We start from the raw sequence: 13,400 nt of genomic DNA on the forward strand, positions 1-13,400 counted from the left end.
GGAAAATCTATAGCTAATGCTGAAATTATTAATGATGTTCTTTCTGCTCTCCAGCTGCCTAAAGCCCTAGCTGTGGTTCATTGCTCTGCCCATACAAGTGGCACTGACCTTGTCTCTAGGGGAAGTGATCAAGCAGATGCCACTGCAAAACTAGCAGCCATAGAAGGGCCTGAATTAATTTTAACATTAACAACCACTGATGACTTAAATTTATCACTTTCCTATAATGAAAAGGAAGTGGAAAAATGGAAGCAAAAATTTAAAGTAAAATAGATTAATGGAGTGTGGGTGTCATCTGAAGGGAAACCCCTGCTCCCTAGAAGTTTCTATCACCAAACTTGCCAATCTATTCTTAAAAATGGTTACTTTGGCACCCAGGGCATTGTGGACTCTTAAGAGAGTAGTCAGTATTTTAAACATGGTTATTGTGAGAATGAAGTGAGGTAGTAATTGTAAGTGCTATATAAATGTTAGCTGCTATTATTGTTGTTGTAAATTGTTACATTAATTACACTGATAGAGCTATTAATTGGTTTAATGGTCCTGGAAGGAGTTTGGCATTATGAAGTCAAAATAATTAAGTTTGCTTAAAACCTTTTGTCTCTGTGATATGTGATGAGACACATGCTGGCTCCACATTCACCAAAGTACTAGCAGAACACACTAGGACAAAACAGGCAACGAAGTGCAGACTCATTCTTTGGGCAATGGCAGAACAATTTGTGGTATGTGAATAGAATAGAATAGAATATTACTGTGCTTCAAGAAATGACAAATATGAATAATTCAGAGAAAAATTGATAGACTCTGTGAACTCATGCACAGTGAAGAAAGTAGAACCAGAACAACACATGATTATAGTAATATAGACGAAGACAAGGTAAAAAGAGAGATGCAAGACCCAGTCTTGGTTCTAGAGAGCCAGTGATAAAATGCACTTTCTCTTCTTGGTTGGGATATGGTTCTTGTGTAGTCATTGTGTGGGTTAGTTTTGTTTAAGATAAATTTAGTTCAAGTTGGAGGCAGATAGGTGGCTCAGTGGATAGAGAGCCAGGCCTGGACCTCCTGGGTTCAAGTCTGACCTCAGACACTTCTTAGCTATGACCCTGGGCAAATCCCTTAACCTTAGCCTAGCCCTTACTCCTCTTCTGCCTTGCAACCAAGTATTGCTTCTAAGAAGGAAGGTAACAGATTATAAAAAAATTTTAAGTTTAATCAAGTTAGTTTTGCTTAATTTATTTTTCTTTGTTCCAAGCATGGATTTTATATAAAGTACAAGTTGGGAAATAAGAATTAGGTAAAAAACAAAAGACATCAATAAGACTTAAAAAAAATAGAAATGAGGGGGCAGCTGGGTGGCTCAGTGGATTGAGAGCCAGGCCTAGAGATGGGAGGTTCTAGGTTAAAATATGGCCTCAGATACTTCCTAGCTGTGTGACCCTGGACAAGTCACTTAACCCCCATTTCTTAGCCCTTACCACTCTTCTGCATTAGAACCAATATACAATAGTGATTATAAGATGGAAGGTAAGAGTTAAAAAAAAAAATAGAAAGAAGACCTTTATTTTTTGTTCTTTTCCTCTTGTTCCCAGGGAGGATCTCACAGCCCATTTTGAATCTTTCTTATTAAGGTGTGGATAAACACATTACCAGATTTTCATTTGCTCCCTCAGTTCCTGGCAGATTGTGGGCCACCAGGTTCTGAGCTGTACAAAAATCTCTGTCCCCTTTTTATATAGACATTTGAAAAACTGGGTTATATATATGTGGTGTGAGGCATAGAGACCATAAGGACTTACCTTTGATTTTTATTAAGTCATTTAATGACTTGTTGGTGCTGTTTTGCAGCTTTCAAAGATTGGAATCTTAAATTAAGTTTGAACAAAGTTGTTTGTGGAGCTTGTAAGAGGAGCTCTCTGGCTCGTAAGTCAGAACCCTTGACCTTTTCCTAAATTTATCCTTTTTAGGTTTATGTGCCTTTCTTTCACGTAGACTATGCTTCTGCCAAATTGGACAACTTGCTGTTCCTGAACATTCCGTGGGGCTTTTGCTCACACTATTTTTTGTTGTCTCAAATGTCTTCCCAGGCCCAACTCAAAGCTTTCAGTGGTTACAGGGTCAAAGACCCTCTCATTTCTTTTGATTCTATTATAACCTCGAGTGAAGGAGGGAATGTTAGTATTATCGCCATTTTACAAATGAGGAAACTGAGGACAAGAGAAATGATGCCTCCCCTGTTGTCACACACCTAGTATGAGATAATTATTCCCTTAGGTCACTTGACTCCAAATCCAGTGTAGTTTCTAGGACAGAACACTGCTTCTCTATCCCCTTTTTCCTGTATTATAAAGAGTTAGTAGGCATCTTTTCTCTCCCCTGCTGGGTTGTAAACTCTTTAAGGATGAGGACCCTTCATCATTGCGCTTTGTGAATCACTAATCACTGAATATAAACATTTCTTAAATGAATTTATATCTTTTGTGATCTCCTGGCCTTCAAGACGGCTTATGTGAAGCCTCATTAATAGGCACTTTTGAGAAACAAGCAATTGGTCATTTTTTCCCTCCAGATCGGGTTTCATTGGCTTAAAGAAACTTCTTTTCCTTTTGATGGTCAGGAAATTTCCATTACCAATGCAGAGTGCCCCTCCACAGGTGGTAGTGAGTGGCTCAGGATCACATAGCCATGGTGCCCCAATCCAAGAACTGAACCTTCATGACTAGGAGTCAGGATCTTAGTCTACTGCACCAACCTGCCACCGGTATTCTTGTTGGTGCTGACATAAATAATGGCATGGCATACTTTTATGCCTCCTCTTCTCCCCCAGTTCTTTCAAGTGGGTCAGTTTGCTGAATTACTGCTAAAGTAAGAATTGTATTTTCTTTTGGAAACAGACCTCATTATAATTTGAGTTCTTGTTTCTGGGCCAGTTCAGTTGTCATAACTTCAGACTAGACATAACTAGTCCATATAAGTATTTTTAAAATACTTTATTCCAGAGATTTAAGCTATTAAAAGCATTTGATTGCAGGCCTGGATTTTAATTGGCAGTATCTTTTTTTATTTTATTGTAATTTCAACTCCTTTTTTAGGGGTAGGGATAGAGGAGAATTTAGAGTTTTCTCAAGTCTTTTCCATGCATATTCTGAGTGTTGGGAACCTGTTATAGCATTTTTCTACCCCAAATTGCAAAATCAGACAATCTACATCCCCTTTTCTCTTTTATATTCCTGCTCCAGGGGAAAAACAGGAATTGGAAAACAAAATAAAACAAACAAGCCATTAAGGGAGAGGTGTGTTTTTCTTTTCTTCCTGGTAGCTATTCTTTTTTATAAATTTTCCAGATTACATGTTGATACTATTTTAAAATTCATTTTCTGACATTTTGCAATCCACATTCCCTCTTTCCCTCCTACTCTTTCCCCTCTCACCTCTCCAAAAAGCAGGAAATATGATACAGATTTTACATATGTTATCCTATAATATATATTTCCATGTTTGGAAACAAGACCCATCACTTACATTAGAGAAAAATTAATGGAAGAAATAAAGTGAAGAATGATATGCTTCAGTATGCATTTGGAATCTATTTGTTCCTTCTCTGGCAATGGATAGCTTTTTTTTTTTAATCAGGAGTCTCTTAGAATTGTCCTGGATCCACCTTGTTGATGATTATTGTCATTCACAATTGATCATCATAAATTATTGCTATTACTATGGACAGTGTTCTCCAGGTTCTGCTCACTTCATACAAGTTTTTCCAGTTTTTTTTGTGATCATCCTGTTTGCCATTTCTTATGGTATAATAGTATTCCATCACAATCATATTCCCCAACTGATGGACAATAACCATTTATTCTTATAAGTTAAATAATTTGGAGAGAGATGCTAATGTTACTATATTATTATTACTTAACATTCCCCTTTAGAAGTTGATGTTTTCATGAGAGAGACAACATTCAAACCACTATGTATGGACAAGATACATTCATTGTAAATGGAAGGAATCCATTGAAAGGGAGATATGAGCCAGAGTGAGGAAGGAGAGACTGTTAGAGGTCTACTGCAGATGTTATAAAGGTAGAACCGACGGGGCCAGATGTGTGGGCTGTATTCTAGTGAGTGCCTGAAATGGCTTTGAGCTTAGGTGCCTACGAGGAGTTAGGGGAACTCTTGACAGTTATAGGGCATTTGGGAAGAAGAGAAGAAGCTTTTGGAGAAAACAGTGATTTCTGTTTTGGATATGTTGAACCTGAGATATCTTTGGGACATCTTGTTCAAGATGTCCAAGAGGCAACTAATTATTCAAGACTACAGCTTATGGGAGAGCTTGGGGTGCAATTTAGAAATCTTGGAATCATCCGGATAGCCAAACAAATGGGAGCCGCTGAGATCACCAAGCAAAATAGGATGGATGGAGGAGAGAAGAGGGTCCAGGACAGATCTGTGTCATGAGACTGTGAGCCACACTTTGAATTCATTCTGACAGAAAAGCCAAAGAAGGTAATGGAGTTGCTTCTGGTAATAGTCACCAGCATCAGAACTAATCTTATTCAACTTGAATAGGGTGGACCTTAAAGGAAGGGAGAGGTTGTTGAGTGATAGTAGAAGAGGAGAAAATGCAGCAGTGGCAGTGGGGAACCAGGAGTATGCTGATTCCCTATCCTGACCAGTGAGTCCATTTGGGACATGGAAGACTATCTACTTCCCTGTTCAGATTGGGTCCTGAGGCAGGAGACTCTAGTAGTACTAGAGTGCTCCAAGGAGGCTGGGGACCTCCAGAGTTGTGGCTGTGGAATTAACAAGAAGGGGGGGGATGGGGTATGATTGTGGACTTGAAAGGCAGTGATGCCCTTAGGTAAAAATAGGGACATTTGAAGGAGGATGGGCTGGGGAGAAATTGAGTTCCATTTTGGATATTTGAGTTTGAGATGCCTGTAGGGATATCCAGCAGACAGTTGGTCATGACAGACTGGGGCTTAAGAGAGGCTTCTTCTTTTTTTTTTTTAAAACCCTTACTTTCTGTCTCGGAGTCAATACTGTGTATTGGCTCCAGGGCAGAAGAGGGGTAAGGGCTAGGCATTGGGGGTCAAGTGACTTGCCCAGGGTCACACAGCTGGGAAGTGTCTGAGGCCAGATTTGAACCCAGGACCTCCCCTCTCTAAGTCTGGCTCTCCATCCACTGAGCCACTTAGCTGCCCTCCCTCCCCCAAAGGCTTTTATGTAGAAGTTACCATTTTAATCCATGGGAGCTGATGAATTCCACTAAAAGGAAATTATTTAGGAAAAGATGAAGGCACATTCATTTCAACGCTTGATCTCATGATCAGATGCTTCTCTTTGGTGGGAATGGGGTCGTTGAGCATCAGGTTTATATTTGGAGCTCTGGTGAGAGACCCCCTAGGATTATTTGTTCCACGGGACACCCCTGGAGGTCAAGGGGGTGGGACAGATTTCAAATTCAGAATCTGAATCCCGATTCTGATGTGTCTCCATTGCTGCCTCTTCTGCAGTAATCTTCTCCCGCACTTTAGGTACCAACCCCAGCTTTATTGTCACGGTAAGGAACTGGGGACAGCAGACTTGGTGGCCCTGAAGACCGGTAATACATTTCCATGTTAATTGGCCGTGCCACCTTAGGTGAAGGCCTTGAGCCCGCCTCCTGGATGCAGCGTTCTGCCCTCGTCTCTTCGGCAGAGCCATGGGCAGTGCAGAGGGGGTGCCACACATTCCTTTAACTCTCATATACCCGTTTCTCCACAGGACCCTCCGGAAATCTCGCGGCTCTTTTATGACTCTTTTTCAAAAAACAAAATGACAGATTCCTGCTCAGAGTTCATCTTGTCCTCTTGTCCCTGCTGTGATACTTCTTAAGGAATTCTTGAGAAGCGAGCTTTCCCAACTTCTCAGGGCCCGTCCTTGATGCTCTTGTCATTCCTGCACAGTTTCTCGTGCGTTAACTGCCAGAATGTGCTGTGTATTGCAGTGCCAGTCGTTAGCCCCTAACCATGCACACAGAATTATAGGCTCAAGTCGATTTGCCACCCAAACTTCCTTTTCTCTGCTGCTGCTCTCTGGAGTTGTGCCCAGGAGGCCAGAGGCGTGGGAGGAAGGCGGGCTAACCTGCCGGACAGAGCCCCCCTCACGCATGCTTGCTGCTTTCTGCCAAAGAGAGCAGCCTGGAAAATGGGCTACTGCAGGTGACCTTTGCCTGGTGGAGCAGCGGGCAGCAGCTGTTGCCATGAAGGGGTGGAAGGAATTCATGTAGCCAGTTGGCGTTGTTTCAGCCTATTCTTCCTCTGGGAGGAGGCACAAGAGATTGGTTTTTGATTAAAAAAACAACAAGAATCTGTCAATAAACAGCATTAGTCGTATCTCGGCGTGGTGTAGAAATCTAGGGATTGACAGCGAAAATGACTCGCCCTTCCAGGGTTGGCTTTTTAAAGCTCTATTTAAAAATATGCACCAATTTATTTTAAGTGTCTGACCAACTGTTTTAAGACACGGAAGACTTTTGGAAGGTAATTCTCAATTAAAACCACAAAATGTAGGGAGAACTTCTTTAGTAAACCCCACTTATCTTACATCCAGACTGTTCTTTTCCGCCGTTTGTTACCATTTTAAAATAAAAACGAAAACGGAGCACTGTTTATAGTGTAACCGTGCGGCCAGAGGGGTCATTTGGAAGCTAGTGGCCAGGGTGTGGGTTCTTCCCAAAGCGCTGTCCCTGGCCCTCGATTTTGCTGCCATCTTGAGAGTTAATTTGACCCAAGTGGTTTTGCCTCCCCTCTTTGCTGATGACTCAAATGTAGTTTCAGTTCCAACCTCTTATCTTAGATTTGCCCCTCCATCTTGTTTTGTTCATTGTCTTTTTACATTTCTGTTTTAAACCCTCCCCTTCTGTCTTAGATCCAATATGTGTATTGGTTCCGGCAGAAGAGCAATAAGGGTTAGGCCGCGAGGGTCCCGTCACTGGCCCAGGGTCACGCAGCTGGGAAGTGTCAGAGGTCTGGCTCTCAACCCACTGAGCCACGCAGCGGCCCCGGGTGTTCCTTACCTTCTAATATGATGTTTTATTGGTGACTTAAAAGAAAGCCATCCCTGTCACTGCCCAATCTCTCTTCCCCTGCTCATTCCCTTATAGTAATAAGAAAGAATTCAGGGAGACAAGCATCAACCCCTGTGGTCACTGTGCAGAGAGAGCTTTCATGGTCTCGGCCCGCCTTGAAAGTAGCAACAACGGAAACGGACGGATTGTTTCTGCAATCGCCCCCCTTGAACTCCTTGTCCGGGCCACAGATTGCCAGAGATCCGACTGCACCGTTATCCAGCGTCATTTCCCCCAGTCCTCTGTGGTCCCCAGCACCCCTGGCACGTGGGCTGGCACGGTGTCCCCGGGAGAGGCCCTGCTTTCTCTCCTGCCATCCAGTCCTCCTGGAACTATCCGGGCGAGGGCGCAAAGGCTCCAGGGAGGCTTGAACGCCAAACTCCGTTCTGGGTTCAAAGTTGGCGTGCCCCGGCGTCTCTGAAAACTGTGAAGGCTGGAACGTTTTTCCTCCTACTTGTCGGATGGCATCCGTGTGGTGAATTTGGGGATTTCTGATGATTTCTGCTCCACTTCTCTTTATTGTTTTTAAACAAGCATCATGACCTTGTCGAAGTGATGTTTTCATAAATCGGTGAGATTTTAGTCCTGTTTAAGAGTATTCGAAACTTTTAAGTGCTCCTGTGATTAATAGGACTGCGGAGGGGGGCCAGAAAATAGCCATCATGTTCTCCTCTTTGGTTTTGTCAGGTGAAAGGGTAAAGCCTGTGACACAATTTGAATTCCTGCTCATCCTGAACACACTCTTGTATAAGAAATATTAAAGATAATTCCCTAGGGTTCCATTGCTCTGATTATTAGTAAGCAGTTAAATGCCTACTCAGTGCCCGGCACGGAAAATAAAAGTACAAAGAATGGAATAGTCTCTACTTGTAGGGAACTTACATTTTATATACCTATATTTATACCTATGTCTAGGCAATTTTGAAGCTAAATAAAACATTACTGCTGCTTGGAAGGTTGTCCCTTTTAGATTCTTTCCCCATCAAGATGAAATAAAGAGTACATTAGATCTGGTAATTGGGTTAAGTTCCTGTCACTGTCACTTAATAATACCTTTGGGCAAGTCACTTAACCTTTTTTGGCCTCAGTTTCCTCATTTGTAAAAAGAGAGTTTTCTAGTAGCTGCTGACCTAAGGGATCTCTTCTGGTTAACTTTCTTTTCTCCTGTGTATGCCTAGTGCTCAGCAGCTATAGAGACTCTAAATCCTAACCTCCCTACACCCCAATGCCAGAAGTTCACCAAAACTAAAACCGAGTGATAGAAGAAGGAAGAATTTCTTACCAAAAACTTGTTCTTAATCATCACACTCTCCTCCATAGTGGTGTTGGGGGAGTTTTTGAATCTCTTCATAGCTTTACCTTTTATCATTTGGAAATAAGTGTGTGCATGTGTATTTGCGTTTTTTGGGTCCATAAATATAGTATTTGGAGTTCAGAATGAAGTATCTCCTTAAATTGGACAAAACCCTTATGTTCATTAAAGAGAAAAGTCAGTTCATATATCTCTTGTTGACGTTATTGTTGAACATATTTTATAATAGGCCTGGAAATGAATGGGGGAGCGGGCAAGGCTTACTAAAAATTCTTTCAAGGAAGTGATTTTTTTTTTTTACAAAACAAGCAATATATAAGATGGAGTTGTAATGTGGATTTCCATATTTTGAGTATGACTACAACTGTAGGAAAGAAGTTGCTTGTGGTTCGATGCAGAGGGCAGTCATCTATATCTTTATTCTATAGTGAACTCAGCAGAAACAATCATTGGCAAATTTACTAGCAATTTGTCTTTTCTAAAGTAAACTTTGAATGGGTTTCTTTACTTTTGAACCATCTGATGATCTTGTTTGAAGAAGGGGGAAAAACCATTTCTGTTCAGAAATAAACATATAACTAGTGATTAGCAGGAAGATTTTCATATGCTTCTGGAAGGAATTCGTAACGCCTGTTTCCAAAGAAAGTAAGAAAAATATTACATGTGTTTTTTCCCCCCCAAAGATGTACTTTGTCCAACTGAATTGGGCACCAAATAAAGAGCCTTCATTATATGCAAAAAGAATGGCAGTTTCTAAAAACTGCCCAGGTAACACATTATGGTATAAGAGAACGGAAAATGTTTACTAAAACTGGCTGCTTTAAAAAAAAAGGCAAAAATAAATGTGTAAAAGCCAGCTTTTACTTTCTCCGTGAGTCAAATTTCACAGTAGTATGTATGAATTTGTTATTAGAACTAAGTGTATATTTAAGTAGATGTTGATATTGCTTATATATATTATTGTTTATAAAAAACAACCAAGAATCTCCAAAATAAACCCAAACACACTTAACTCTCTCCTTTCTTCCATCTTTATATATAAAAGGATCTTGGTTTTTTTTGTTTTGTTTTGTTTTTTGTTTTTTTAAACCCTTACCTTCCATCTTGGAATCAATACTGAGTATTGGTTCCAAAGCAGAAGAGTGGTAAGGGCTAGGCAACGGGGGTCAAATGACTTGCCCAGGGTCACACAGCTGGGGAGTGTCTGAGGCCAGATTTGAACCTAGAACCTCCCATCTCTAGTCCTGGCTCTCAATCTACCGACCTACCCAGCTGACCCCTTGGTTTTCTAATGTAAAGTAGAGTGTGGGGATTATTTCTAAGATCTTTCTAGCTCAGAAATTGTATTATTTCTGTTATTTCATCCCTCCCCTCATCCCTTCCTCCTCCTGGAGTGACAGAGTTTTAGAAACCAAGGCCCAATGGACCGTTGGTGATTGGGACTCAATTATCCTAATTTATGGCCCACTATGCCTGATGATTTTTGTAGATTCTATGAACCAATTCCAACCAACCTCATTCTCTGGTTCCCAGACCTATTTAGAGCTACTACTCTGTGTTTGACTCTTGTCTCAGTTTCTTCATTAGCAAATGAAGGGTTTGGATTAACTGGTTCCTGAAGGTCCCCTCCAATTCTAGATTTACAATTCTATGTCCTAGTTATTCCCTGAATTTGACCCATTGATGATTGTAGGCAGTAGAGAGTGAGAGAACTCACCTTCAATCTTTGTTGATTATGGTCATTCCTAAAATTTATCTCATTAAAACAAACTCCTGCTGTCTTCATATTTCTTTAATTTCTTTAGTTTTTATTCTCCATCTTTTAAAATCTTAATCACTTGTCCTTGTTTCCTGCCAGAGGAAAGCTGACTTGGGCTAATATAGAGTTAAAAGTTTGATGTTATTATTATTATTTTTTTGCCGAGGAAATCTGAAGTTAGCAAAGTAATATCCGTTTGCATGTTGCCTAATTAAAAGGAACCACCCAGCTAGACTGATCTCTGTGTGTGGCTTTACTTAATGAAAGAGAGTAAGGAGAGATTTTAAAATTCCTAAAATTATGGTTATTGACATAGAAGTAGTTGTTACTGCCTGGTGTTTTGCCCCCTACTTTAAACTGGTGACCTTGAAGAATGGCTTTTACTCTTCCTTTTTTCTTACAGTATATTCTGGAATCAAATGTGAACTTAAAAAATGATCTTACTGTTTTTTCAAGTTAAGCTTCAAGCCAGTGTTTACACTCACCTGGCTTGAAGCTTAACATGGGAAAAAATCAAGATCACGGCAACTGTCCCCATCCCTTCCTGGCATAAAGAAGAACAATGAAAGCAGTGCCAGGTTTTGTATTCCTGGGCTCACGGATCACTTCCATGACATTGAAGAGGTGCTTGCTCCTGGGAAAGAAGGCGGGGACAAACCTGATTAGCACACCAAAAAGCAGACTTGACCTTAATGATAAACTTGCCCAGAGTCAGAACTGGTTTTTCCAGCCGCAGTGCACGACAATTGGAGTATGAGAAAAGCCGAGCCCCTCCGAACTGATGGCTTTTAGGGAAGGCTTTTGAGAGATACAGATTAGGGTTAGGGTTAAAATTCTCCGGAGACGGAATCCCAAGGGATATGTGTTCAAAGCAGGTCACAAAAAGAAAAGGTTCAGCCAAGTAGGGCCAGCTGTTCGCTTTGCAAGCCTGCCCCACCTTCTCGGCCAGATCTCGGGGCCTGGGTCTGGGGCACCCCTAGCTAGGACTTGCCCACCCTGGCACTGTCCTGGCGGCCTCCTCTCCCCGTGACTTCCTTTCCCCAGTCCAGAGTGATGCTCCTCGTGATGTCACTTTTCTGAGCCCCCTGATTTGGCCGGCCTCAGTCCAGACCAGAGATGGGTCTTCTGGGCGCCAGGCGTCACCCCATTGACCTGTGCCCAGCACCCATCCAGGGTATCCCAGCATTGCCTCAGACAGGCACGTCCAGAGGGCCAGAAGCGAGATCCTTTGCTTTCAACCGGAGTGGTCTTGACAGGTCAGTGTGTAGCTGCACCAGCATGATAGCGTATGTTCTTACACCCTCTACAGAGCTGACCATTCCCATTGTTTTTTCTATCTTTGCCACCCTTTTGGGCGTGAGACAGAATTTCAGAGTTGTTTTAGATCGCCTCGTTATTACTGATTACGAACCACATTTCCTGTAGTTGTTAGCAGTTTTCTATTCTTTTAAAGAGTTGGCATCATTTCTCTTGAATCAAATTCATGATCTGGACATTTTGAAAAGTGTTGTTAGTTTAAAAAAATTCCAGGCTGCCTTAATTGTTTTAATAAGGGGCTTTCATTGAGCGCAACTCTGCAGAGCGTGCCTACGGAGACACGGTTGATTATGATCTGTGTCTCTGTTGGGAATTCTCATACGGAAGAGTTCTGATGCGTTGTTCTGTGGATCCATTCAGAACAACTGTCTTCCGGGAGGGACAACGTGGGAAGCACCGTTTCCCTTTTGCCAAGAATTTTGTGACGGTCGGAGTGCCCAGAGATGGCATTCTGGTCAGGTTCCACATGCACGAATGCTCCTGGATCCTTGAGGTGCTCTGGATGGGTTACAGGGCTCCACGCCTGTCCTAAGAGCAGGGCCATCTCGTGTAAAGCAGGCACCAATAGAGTGCGTGCCTGGCAGTGGCTGGCTTTAAAGAGGGAGGGCGGACCCGTTTAGATGCTTTTCTCCTCTCTTTCTCGGAGGCGTGCTGAAGACTCCGTATCAGGATACGGGGCCTGATCACTTGTGAGGCCCTCGTTTTCATCCTGATCCTCCTTTTTATTAGACAGTTACGCGTTTCCCAGTGCATTGGACTAATTCGTATTATTAATAGGATGGATCCAGTCTCACTGTAAGAGGAGTGAGACTTGCTGTTGCTAGAAGTATTCTGCAGGCTTGAGAGCTGTGTGTGTGTGTGCGCCCGGTGGGATTTGGATCTCACCCTTTCTGCAGGACACAGAAGGTGCTTCCAACAGCAGCGGTGGGAGGCCATGGTAGGAATGACAGAATGAATGCAGTAGCTTGCAGACAGCACAGATGGCAGGAAGCTCCCAAAGCTAATCTGCCCTTCTTAGAGGGGAGCTAGGGGTCCTATCAGTGTCCAATATCTCCAAGTATTATCTTTTATAAAGTTTATCATTAATCACTTGAAGTAGAAGAAATAAAAAGAACAAAAGTAAAGCCTGAGTAACATTCTCCTGCCTCTTGCCTCATCCCACCTCCGGGGCTGCTCTGGGAGAAGAGACTGAGGGCGGAACTACACAACACTTATATCTTCCCTACCTTAGTATCTTGTGTGAGATGGAACATGGGAGACTGGGAGAGTTCTGGGGAGCAAACCCTAATTATACAGTCCCCCTGTGATTCCATTGGGAAATGAGCATGTAGAAGTCTCCCAGATTTACATGCCCACTTTCCCAATGAATCAGTACACATAACCAACTTTTATCTCTAAAAATCTTTAACTAGAGGTGCATACACTTCCCAAGTGGAGATTACAATAATTTGGGGATAAGAGGGAAATAAAAGAGAAAAAGAACAAAACTAATGATTGCTAGGCACATTGACAAAAGGCCAATTAGGGGGCAGTCCTCTTTGGCATAAGAGTGTACATTAAAAATTAAATATGTTCACTCTAATAGGCCAGCAATCTTTAAATCTTTACTTGGAGATAATGAAGCTTTTACTATGATTCTACTCTGTGGCAGTTTGTAAATTTGTATTAAGGGTTAAAGAAGGTGAAGGTAATCCAGTAACCTTAATTAAATGAACCTGCATAGTTACTTATAAGAGGTAATTATTCCTACCGGTACTCATCTTTTTCATTCATTCTTCTTTATTTCATATTTACTAATAAGAGCTCTTGAATTCTGATATTTTCTTTAGGAGAAAATAGACTCTTAAGAGACTACTTGCTCTGTTTCATTCTGGGTTTAGTACTTTGGAAGACAGTTAATAAAT

General features: G+C 41.8%; 1 protein-coding gene and 1 non-coding gene across 5 annotated transcripts in view; both read left to right on the forward strand.

The window, feature by feature from the left end:
- The window catches only part of PLPP1 (phospholipid phosphatase 1), a 119,133-nt gene that overhangs the window by 21,844 nt on the left and 83,889 nt on the right, over nucleotides 1–13,400 (forward strand). The gene's annotated exons all lie outside the window — the stretch shown is intronic.
- Nucleotides 10,631–10,687, forward strand: MIR7298 (microRNA mir-7298). Its single transcript, NR_127504.1, has one exon. It is a non-coding gene; the product is annotated as a microRNA mir-7298 (primary transcript).

The sequence above is a fragment of the Monodelphis domestica genome, chromosome 3, assembly GCF_027887165.1.
Source record: "Monodelphis domestica isolate mMonDom1 chromosome 3, mMonDom1.pri, whole genome shotgun sequence".
NCBI classification, from domain to species: domain Eukaryota; kingdom Metazoa; phylum Chordata; class Mammalia; order Didelphimorphia; family Didelphidae; genus Monodelphis; species Monodelphis domestica.